Below are 12,096 nucleotides of genomic sequence, written 5' to 3' on the forward strand. Positions count from 1 at the left end.
ACTGGAGTGGGTGAATTTAACTCAGATGACCATTATATCTACTACTGTGGGCAGGAATCCCTCAGAAAAAATGGAGTAGCCTTCATGGTCAACAAAAGAGTCTGAAATGCAGTACTTGGATGCAATCTCAAAAACGACAGAAAGATCTCTGTTCGTCTACAAGGCAAATCATTCAATATCATGGTAATCCAAGTCTATGCCCCAACCGTAAATGCTGAAGAAGCTGAAGTTGAATGGTTCTATGAAGACCTATAAGACCTTTAAGAACTAACACCCAAACAAGATGTCCTTTTCATTATACGGGACTGGAATGTTAAAGTAGGAAGTCAAGAAACACCTGGAGTAACAGGCAAATTTGGCCTTGGAATGTGGAATGAAGCAGGGCAAAGTCTAATAGCGTTTTGACAAGAAAATGCACTGATCATAGTAAACACCCTCTTCCAACAACACAAGAGAAAACTCTACACGTGGACATCACCAGATGGTCAACACCGGAATCAGATTGATTATATTCTTTGCAGCCAAATATGGAGAAGCTCTATACAGTCAACAAAAAAAAAGACCAGAAGCTGACTGTGGCTCAGATCATGAACTCCTTATTGCCAAATTCAGACTCAAATTGAAGAATGTAGGGAAAACCACTAGACCATTCAGGTATAACCTAAATCAAATCCCTCATAATTATACAGTGAAAGTGAGAAATAGGTTTGAGGGCCTATATCTGATAGAGTGCCCGATGAACTATGGAATGAGGTTCGTGACATTGTACAGGAGACAGGGAGCAAGACCATCCCCATGGAAAAGAAATGCAAAGAAGCAAAATGGCTGTCTGGGGAGGGCTTACAAATAGCTGTGAAAAGAAGAGAGGAGAAAAGCAAAGGAGAAAAGGAAAGATATAAGCATCTGAATGCAGAGTTCCAAAAAATAGCAAGAAGATATAAGAAAGCCTTCTTCACCGATCAATGCAAAGAAATAGACGAAAACAACAGAATGGGAAAGACTAGAGGTCTCTTCAAGAAAATTAGAGATACCAAGGGAACATTTCGTGCAAAGATGGGCTTGATAAAGGACAGAAATGGTATGGATGTAACAGAAGCAGAAGATATTAAAAGAGGTGGCAAGAATACAGAGAAGAACTGTACAAAAAAGATCTTCATGACCCAGATAATAACGATGGTGTGATCAATCATCTAGAGCCAGAAATCCTGGATTGTGAAGTCAAGTGGGCCTTAGAAAGCATCACTACGAGCAAAGCTAGTGGAGGCTATGGAATTCCAGTAGAGCTATTTCAAATCCTGAAAGATGGTGCTGTGAAAGTGCTGCACTCAATATGCCAGCAAATTTGGAAAACTCAGCAGTGGCCACAGGACTGGAAGAGGTCAGTTTTCTTTCCCATCCCAAAGAAAGGCAATGCCAAAGAATGTTTAAACTCCTGCACAATTGCACTCATCTCACATGCTAGAAAGTAATGCTCAAAATTCTCCAAGCCAGGCTTCAGCAATACGTGATTCGTGAACTTCCTGATGTTCAAGCTGGCTTTAGAAAAGATAGAGGAAACAGATGTCAAATTGCCAGCATTCACTGGATCATGGAAAAAGCAAGAGAGTTCCAGAAAAACATCTATTTCTGCTTTATTGACTATGCCAAAGCCTTTGACTATGTGGACCACAATAAACTGTGGAAAATTCTTCAAGAGATGGGAACACCAGAGCACCTGACCTGCCTCTTGAGAAATCTGCATGCAGGTCAGGAAGCAACAGTTAGAATTGGACATGGAACAGACTGATTCTAAATAGGAAAAGGAGTCCGTCAAGGCTGTATATTGTCACCCTGCTTATTTAACTTCTACGCAGAGTACATCATGAGAAACGCTGGACTGGGAGAAACACAAGCTGGAATCAAGATTGCCGGGAGAAATATCAACAACCTCAGATATGCAGATAACACCACCCTTATGGCAGAAAGTGAAGAGGAGCTAAAAAGCCTCTTGATGAAAGGGAAAGAGAACAGTGAAAAAGTTGTCTTAAAGCTCAATATTCAGAAAACGAAGATCATGGCATCTGGTCCCATCACTTCATGGGAAATAGATGGGGAAACAGTGGAAACAGTGTCAGACGTTATTTTGGGGGGCTCCAAAATCACTGCATATGGTGACTGCAGCCATGAAATTAAAAGACGCTTACTCCTTGGAAGAAAAGTTATGACCAACCTAGATAGTATATTCAAAAGCAGAGACATTACTTTGCTGACTAAGGTCCATCTAGTCAAGGCTATGGTTTTTCCTGTGGTCATGTATGGATGTGAGAGTTGGACTGTGAAGAAGGTTGAGCACCAAAGAATTGATGCTTTTGAACTGTGGTGTTGGAGAAGACTCTTGAGAGTCCCTTGGACTGCAAGGAGATCCAACCACTCCATTCTGAAGGAGATCAGCCCTGGGATTTCTTTGGAGGGAATGATGCTAAAGCTGAAACTCCAGTACTTTGGCCACCTGATGCGAAGAGTTGACTCATTGGAAAAGACTCTGATGCTGGGAGGGATTGGGGGCAGTAGGAGAAAGGGACGACCAGGATGAGATGGCTGGATGGCATCACGGACTCGATGGACACGAGTCTGAGTGAACTCCAGGAGATGGTGATGGACAGGGAGGCCTGGCATGCTGCAATTCATGGGGTCACAAAGAGTCGGACACGACTGAGCGACTGAACTGAACCGAACTGAAATGAGGTGTGAGAGAATAGTTTGAAACTAGATTCAATAATTGCATGTCTCTAGGCTTGGAGCGTTTCTAGCAAAAGAACTCTCTTAACCCCCTAATCACATGTTCATAACTTTTTGTTTTCTTTTGTAAGGGTTTCATAACTGCTATTTCATTGTCTCAGGGTCTTGCCCTAATACTGCTTCTCTCTTGTTCTCCCTAGTAATTATTGAAGCTTGAATCTCAAGACTTGGGTGAGAAACTGGGCTTGGCAGAGAGGACTGGCTTACAAGCTCAGGAGGATGCTCTTAGGAGGCATTCCAAGTGCCTATGCTTTATTTGGGGAGCTATCACTCATATAGGCAAGAAGGTATGTGAGTGGAGGTGTCTGAACAGGATTGAAGGGACTTACCCTTGTTCATTTCTCTCTTTTTAAATAATACCCTGATCTCTAAGCTTCCTGCACCCATGCATCTGCTCTTAGAATGTATACTTTATTCCTATTCAGCAATGCTTGGGCCGACTGACTTGAAATGAAGTCTGGCATGGAGGATCAGAAGGTCCAGCTTGGGCTTGTCTCTCCCATAGGATCTTGCTAAAGACCGAAACAATAGTCATTTATTTCCTACCCTGTTGCCTAAATCTAGACCTTTATTGGGTGTATATTCTGAGCCCTAAGCAAATAGCCAAACAAGGTCAAGGGTAGGACTGCAACTGGGAGCAGAAACTCGGAGCAATTCAACTTCAGTAGGATTTTCCCTCTCTGTTAAATGAGGCAGTACAGTGCAGTGGTTAAAAGCATGGATACTAACACTAACAGACTTACATTCCAATCTTAGTTCCATGTCTTGCATGTCTTATGTCAGTAAGAAATACAACTTCTCTGTCCTTCAGTTTCCCCATAAATAAAATGAAAATGATCATAGAGTTCCTACTTCATAGGTTTGCTTTAAACATTAAGAGAGCCAACATGCGGCAAATGCTTGGAACTGTGGTGGGCACATAGCTCTGCCTTTATGTGTTATCCATTATTATTACAGTGTCTCCCAGGATATTATTTCATTTTCTCAGCACAGCCTTGCTTTTGGGGACTATGCCACAAAAAAGCCACACACGATTATGAAATCTAACAACTGCAATGAGAGAGTTCAGATTTCTCTCTTAAGTCCAAAAATGAAAGAAAGGTTCTTTTTACTTAGTTTGAGTCATGTGTTCACTCCTAGACCAGGGAAAACTGACCAGAGTTGTAGGTTGGAAAAGAATTTGTTAGCTATGATCATAGCCATGCTGACAAACCTGAGCAGCTGAGGGTGAACAGGGAAGATCAACAGGGAAAATCACAGGGCAGATTGGTTCCACTGTGAAGTATGATCACCAAGACAAATGAGGTGTCAGCTTTGCGTGGCAATCCAGTTTTCCCTAAACAACCTGTTGTCCAGTTTCCTGAGATAACTGTCCCTCTTGCAATACTCGTACCAAACATCTGACCATCACCACCCCCCATCCCTGCCCATTTTCCTCCATCCCCATTCCTCTAGTAAGAAAGCTTACAACATCCTGAAAAGTCACCCAGTTGCTTCAGGCAAAAACCTTTCCCTCTTTATACCCAATCTACTAAAAGCTCTGCCAGCTCTGTCTCTGATGCATTTCCCTAATTTGTTAATGTTTAATGTCTGTATCCCTACAGTTCCTAGAAGAACAGAGGCTTTGAATCTCTTGCTATTTTTCTCTACTCCAAGTATCTGGAATGGTGCCTGATACAGAAGTATTGATTACATGGTTTAGAGTGGATGTTATCAGAGGGGACCCCCTTTAGGCCTGTTGCTAGTCATGTGTCTGCATCTGCGCTCATCCTGTTCTCCTTCCTCATCGCCTGTCTCCACTTGTGAAGCGTGATGTTATCGATGTCTTCTCTCAATGTGGTTTACCAGCTTTTTAACACACTCTACCACTGAAAAGGAAGGCAGAAACAAGCTTTCATTGCCCCGAATCTCTTTCCAGCTGCCACGGGGAATCAAGATGGATGTGCATGTGGCTGTCTGAAGCGAGGGTGAAGAATTCTAAGCCAAGCACTACTAATCTGGGCTTCTGTTGACCGGCCATGAGAAAGAACAATTGTAGTGAATTGGAACTTCTCAATCTGACTAAATAGTGGATTGACTTTTCAATTTGAATAACTTGAATTTGATTTATAAAAGGATGCCCATGTATAACTTGACTTTGTAATTTGGACTTTGCAGCTTTGGGGAGTTTCTATAGTGGTGTCAAGCAGTTACTTTATAGCCAGCAATATACCAGGATCATATTGTCTAAGAAAAGACACAATTTAAGAAAAAGACCCTTACATTCATTGTCTCCTTTTCCTCACCTTCCTCTCAGTCCTTCAGACATGACTTTGTGTTTTATATCCCTAATATTCCCCTCAAAGAGCCATTATTTAATCTTATTACTGCTGTCCATTTTAATAAAGCCAAGGAACATTTTCAGCAGTCATCCTGACAGTTCAGTACGACTGATCACTCCTTGAAACTCTTCCTTTGAGTTCTTGCCTCAACACTCTCCTGATTTTTTTCTATCATATTTGACTGTCTCTTTTTTGACTTTTTTTTTTTTAATGTTTCATCCTTCTCTTCTTGGCCATTAAGTGTTCCCATCAAGGTTCCTGACTATGCAGAGCAGCCTTGCTAAGCTTGAGAATTCACCCTTCTCTGGAGCTCCAGTACCTCTGTTACTAAGTCTTAGACCTGAATCTCAGCTATGGTCTGCCCTCCAACTTAAGGAGATTAAAAATGAAATGTGTCCCTTGGGATTGTTCTTTCTCTTTCTAAACCACTATCTTTTGTGTATGTAAATGACGTTTAAACAAGATGCTTATTATTTTTCTTTATTAAAGTAATACTTTTTCTTATTATAAGTGATATATGTTCAATTTAGAATATTTATAAAATATAGGAAGCCTAAAGGAAAAAATAACATCCTTATAATCTCATCACTTATTAATCACTATAAATGGTTTGGAACTTTTTCTACACATATGTAAATTTTATTTTTTCAAAGTTGACTATTGTATGTATATAGTTGACTGTGTACTACATTGCTTCAGTCCTGTCTGACTCTTTGCTACTCCATGGATTGTAGCCTGCCAGTCTCCTCTGTTCATGAAATTCTCCAGGCAAGAACACTGGAGTGGGTTGCCATGCTCTTCTCCAGGGGACCTACCCGACCCTGGGATTGAACCCGAGTCTCGTACATCTCCTGCATTGGCAGGCAGATTCTACCTCTGTGCCACCTGGGGAGTCCTATAGTTGACTGTTTCTCTCTCTCTCCATATATATATATACACACATATATATGTATGTGTATGTATGTGTGTGTGAAAGTATTAGTCACTCAGTCATGTCCAATTCCTTGTGATGCCATACACTGTAGCCCTCCAGGCTCCTCTGTCCATGAACTTCTCCAGGCAAGAATACTGGCGTAGGTTGCCATTCCCTTCTCCAGGGGATCTTCATGACCCAGTGATCAAACCCAGGTCTCCTGCACTGAAGGTGAATTCTTTACTGTCTGAATCATCAGGGAAGCCCACACACACACACACACACACATACACACACATACATATATATATATAGTGTTTTGCATCTTAAAAGTCTAAAATTACATTTTGACAATTTCCTATTTTTTTAAAGCATAGCTTTTAGTGGCTTTATTGTGTTTCATCCACAATTATATTTCTTTTGCAATTTCTTTCATTGTGGCAAGTAGGAACTGCTCTCTGGCTGCAGTGCTCAAGCTTCTCATTGTTTTGGCTTCTCTTATTTCAGAGCATGGGCTCTACAGTGTGTGGGCTTCAGTACTTGTGGTGCACAAACTTAGTTGCCCCCACCATGTGGAATCTTCCAGTACCAGGAATTGAACCCATGTTCCATGCATTGGCAGGAGGGTTCTTAACTACTGGACCACCAGGAAAGTCACCATTTGTACTTCATCCTTGTTTCTATATCCATATGACTAAAGAGGACTTTTGTTTGTATAATTCATTCGGATCTTAGCACATGCACTCTTTTTTGTTGTCTGTTTTATGGGTGGAGACTACTCTCTGGATTAGATTTGAGTCAAGAAATTCAGAAATCAAAACTGTAGAGAAAAACTTTTCTTCTTCTTTTTCCCTTTTTCTTTCTCCTCTTCCTCTTCTGTATAGGAAAACTAGGTTTGAATCTCTATCAAGGGCAGTTGAATGATGGTTATTTTTAGAGATTAAATTTGCGTAGTTATTTTTAGTCTTGAACATCACTATTGAATTAAGATGATTTCTATTCAATTCCATCATTATTAATCTTTCTTTCATATCAATCTCTATTTCACCTTGTAGAGCTGCTATCTGTCAAAATATATCTGTAGAGAGACTGGCGCTTGTTCCAGCACTCTCCTCCTCTTCACAGCACAGCAGTCAGACACCAATCAGTCAGCAAAGATGCTCACCTTCCCCAGTATCTCTTTCATTTTTAAAAATATTAATTAATTAATTAGGCTGCATCGGGTCTTAGTTGTGGCACTGGGGATCTTCACTGTGTCATGCGAGATCTTCTGTTGCAGCATGCACTCTTTTCGTTGTGGTGCCTGGGCTTTGTAGTTGCTCTGGAGCATGTGGGATCTTAGACCAGAGATTGAACCCATGTCCCCTGCATTGCAAGTTGTATCCTTAACCACTGAACCACCAGGGAGGTCCCAGCATCCCTGGCATTTCTCCTCCACTCAATACCAATCAGCATCGACTGAACACCTCCTCATTCCAGGCACTCAGGTGGGTTCAGCAGAGTGACAATGATGGACAAGAGTTGGCCTCTACCTGTGCCAGGAGGCAGTATGGGGCAGTGGTTATAACCCGGATATAGATTTGGGAAGATGCTATCCTTACTATCTATGTGAACTCAGAAGTATTAACTATCTTTGTCTGTTTTTAATCTACAAAAAGAGGGGTGAACAAATGAGGTAATCCTTTTAAAGCACTTATCAGGGAGGCTGACCGGTAGGACAACCCAAAAACAAACATTAGCTACAGTGATAAAACAAGCTTATAATCTATGGGAGGGAAGACAGGCAGACAATCAAGTCTTGTATGTATCAGCCTGTCTGGGAAGTGCTGTATCATGGGTATAAACTAGTGCTTTGGAAGCAGAGAAGGAGATGGCATTTGGAGTGGAGGGCTCAGGAAGCTTGGTAGAGGAGCCAATGTTTGAGGTAGACTGTAAATAATCTTGGAGAACAGAGAAGAATGCTCACTGGATCATTTCTATTGCCTTTTGTTCAGTGTAAGTAGTATGTGTATGGTTTCCAGAGAATAGGACTTTGATTTTTCTTCTGTCCACGTTTGGAGGCCTCACACGATCCATCATACAGTCAGCTATTTAATTCGAGGTTGTCTGTCAATGTGGATAAATCAACAAAAAAGGACATATTTCCCTAGAATTTCTGAGGGAACTTCCATGGTGGCTCAGACAGTAAAAAATCGCCTGCAATGCAAGAGACCTGGGTTCAATCCCTGGGTTGGGAAGATCCCCTGGAGGAGGATATGGCAACAATCCCATGGACAGAGGAGCCTGGCGGGGCAGTCCATGGAGCTGCAAAAGAGTCAGACATGACTAAGCATGACACAAGAGCCAAATCATGGAATTTTAAATCAGACATTTCATTTGAGCTAAAATTAGTCTTTGTGAAATTCAGAGTCCTTCTTAATAAAGAGATGATATGAACAATTAGTTTGGAGGTTGGGGTAAGAATAAAATGAAATTATGTATACCAAATTCTAAACCATAAAGCACTGCATACACTGTAGAAGAGTTTATTTTTATTTATACCTCTTTTCCTTCTAAACCCCTCATTTACTTTCCCTCAATCTTTCCCAGCATCAGAGTTTTTCAAATGAGTCAGCTCTTCACATCAGATGGCCAAAATGTTGGAGTTTCAACTTCAGCATCAGTTCTTCCAATGAATATTCAGGACTGATTTCTTTTAGGATGGATTGGCTGGATCTCCTTGCAGTCCAAGGGACTCTCAATAGTCTTCTCCAATACCATGGTTCAAAAGCATCAATTCTTCGGCGCTCATCTTTCTTTATAGCCCAACTCTCACATCCATACATGACTACTGGAAAAACCATAGCTTTGACTAGATGGACCTCTGTTGGCAAAGTAATGTCTCTGCTTTTTAATAACCTGTCTAGGTTGGTCATAAGTTTTCTTACAAGGAGCAAGCATCTTTTAATTTCATAGCTGCAATCACCATCTGCAGTGGTTTTGGAGCCCCCCTAAACTAAGTCTGTCACTGTTTCCATTGTTTCCTCATCTATTTGCCATGAAGTGATGGGACCAGATGCCATGATCTTAGTTTTCCAAATGTTGAGCTTTAAGCCAACTTTTTTGCTCTCCTCTTTCACTTTCAAGAGGCTCTTTAGTTCTTCTTCACTTTCTGCCATAAGGGTGGTGTCATATGCATATCTGAGGTTATTGATATTTTTTCCTGGCAATCTTGATTCCAGCTTGTGCTTCATCCAGTCCAGCATTTCTCATGATATACTCTGCATATAAGTTAAATAAGCAGGGTGACAATATACAGCCTGATGTACTTCTTTCCTGATTTGGAACCAGTCTTTGTTCCATGTCCAGTTCTAACTGTTGCTTCTTGACCTGCATACAGATTTCTCAGGAGGCAGGTCAGGTGATCTGCTATTCCCATCTCTTGAAGAATTTTCCACAGTTTGTAGTGATCCACACAGTCAAAGGCTTTCACATAGTCAATAAAGCAGAAGTAGATGCTTTTCTGGAGCTCTCTTGCTCTTTCGATGATCCAACTGATGTTGGCATTTTGATCCCTGGTTGCTCTGTCTTTTCTAAATCCAGCTTAAATATCTGAAAGTTCATGGTTCACCTACTGTTGAAGCCTGGCTTGGAGAATTTTGAGCATTACTTTACTAGGGTGTGAGATGAGTGCAATTGTGCGGTAGTTTGAGCATTCTTTGGCATTGCCTTTCTTTCGGATGCAAATGAAAACTGACCTTTTTCAGTCCTGTCGCCACTGCTGAGTTTTCCAAATTTGCTGGCATACTGAGTGAAGCACTTTCACAGCAGCATCTTTTATGATTTGAAATCGTTCAACTATAATTCCATCACCTCCACTAGCTTTGTTCATAGTGATGGTTCCTAAGGCACACTTGACTTCACATTCCAGGATGTCTGGCTCTAGGTGAGTAATCACACCATCATGATTATCTGGGTCATGAAGATCTTTTTTGTATAGTTCTTCTGTGTATTCTTGCCACCTCTTCTTAATATCTTCTGCTTCTGTTAGGTCCATACCGTTTCTGTCCTTTATTGTGCCTATCTTTGGATGAAATGTTTCCTTGGTATCTCTGATTTTCTTGAAGAGATCTCTGGTCTTTCCCATGTTATGGTTTTCCTCTATTTCTTTACATTGGTCACTGAGGAAGACTTTATTTTCTCTCCTTGCTATTCTTTGGAACTCTGCATTCTTCACAAGATAAATTATAATTTTCTCTATTCTAAATAAACTGTTAATATTAAAACTTGTAATGCATAAATTTAGACTCTGTAAACTGAACTTATGTGCCTTGCACTATGCTATCTACATAATTTATCCCATATAATCTTAATGTCATTTTACAAATTCAGTACTAACATCCTCATTTTAAAGACTGAAAAACTTAATTTTAATTAATTGCCTAAGATCTTACAGGGATGTACCATATGCTCTATTCTATATTAGGTCTCTCATATAGCTACCTAGAAAATATATTTTAGACTAATTCTGAAGCAGTGCGCTTTGGGGTCACTGAGATGCTAATCAGTCTGTCTCTGAAATTAGGTCATGGCTCTGTAGTCACACCCTCTGAGCTATGGAGTATGCATGATCCGTCAAATGCACAGCCTTCCTTTGATCCAAGGCTGATTATCTCTGGGAAACCATAAGATGTGATGTCATAGGAGGTAGGTCTTTGACATCACATTGTCTTCTCCAGAAATCTGGATAGAGGAAAAATATTCCTCTATGAAAGAAAATAAAAGATAATGTGTTAAAATCAAAGAGCATACCTTTAGCTTCCCCATAGGTATCTCTTACCTGTCCCATAGGAACAAAAATAGATTAATATCCTGACGTTATCAATGATATAGAATAGTCACAGTTCAGTGTACTCATTGGCACCCAAACATTTCATAATTGAGAAGCCATCTTACATCTCCCGGCCACTCCCCAGCAAAGGGTAAGACCAGAAGAAAATCTCACTGTATTGACGATAAATTCTCACCTTATCTGTCACTCTAATTAGCCATTTAAGAACAAAGCAGACAGTTATAATGTGTTATTTAAGTCTCTCTTCTGCAGACAACATCTCCCATTCCCACTCTCACCAGCCCTCACACCCACACCCAGTATGATTCCAGATTAGCTGTGTCCAGGAAAATTTTCTTCAATGATGAAATTTTTCTTTGGATTATTGCCCAACTCATTAGCCACAAGCCATATGTAGCCACTGAACATGTGAAGTATGCTACTGCAACCGGAAAACTGTTTAATTATATTTAATTTCAATTAATTTCAATTTAAATAGCCACATGTGGCCAGGGGCATAGTTGAGATTATTTTGTTTTCTGGCTTTTGCTAGGATGCTTGAGGAAACTATGGTGCAGAACTTAAACACATGAGCTTTGCTTTCAGATCACTTACTAGACATTAGTGACCTTACCAAGTAATTTAAAGTCCTTAATTGCTAGTCCCATCATCTGAAAAAATACGGTGAACAAAACATCCTTTATTACCCAGTGTAGTGAAACTAAATGAGAAAATGCAGGTAAAGCACTTGGCAAACAAGTGCTGACACATATTAGTCATTAAAACACTAAAATTAATGTTTAGTTGTAGCAGAAACAACAATGACAACAATAAAAGTAGCTTAATGGCCCTAACAAAAGATGAGGAGGAAGGCACCTATAACTATACAAAAGATGAATGTTGCAAAAGATAACTGAAGGATTTTTTGCCCTTTTAAGATATCTGGGAGCTCTTTTATTTTTTCATTGGTGTGGTTTTGCATGAGTTGATTACATGTCAATAAGACTGTATTAGTATCTCAATGCAAAATACTAGAGAAAACTTTACCATCGACCAGCCTCCCATTCTGAAAGTTTCTTTTTCCAGGGACTCTAGATGTCTGAATTTCCAGTTTGAATAAAAACACAATTTAAAAGTTAAACTGTTTCAAAAGTGATTAGGCTGGCACTTGGAATAAATAAGCACAATCGACACTGATATTTCCTCTCAATGCTAGTCCTTGGCCTCACTGAAGGAATCTACTCATATTTTCTAACACTTCTCCTATATTTGCC

Source organism: Capra hircus, chromosome 6 (genome assembly GCF_001704415.2).
Source record: "Capra hircus breed San Clemente chromosome 6, ASM170441v1, whole genome shotgun sequence".
NCBI classification, from domain to species: Eukaryota; Metazoa; Chordata; class Mammalia; order Artiodactyla; family Bovidae; genus Capra; species Capra hircus.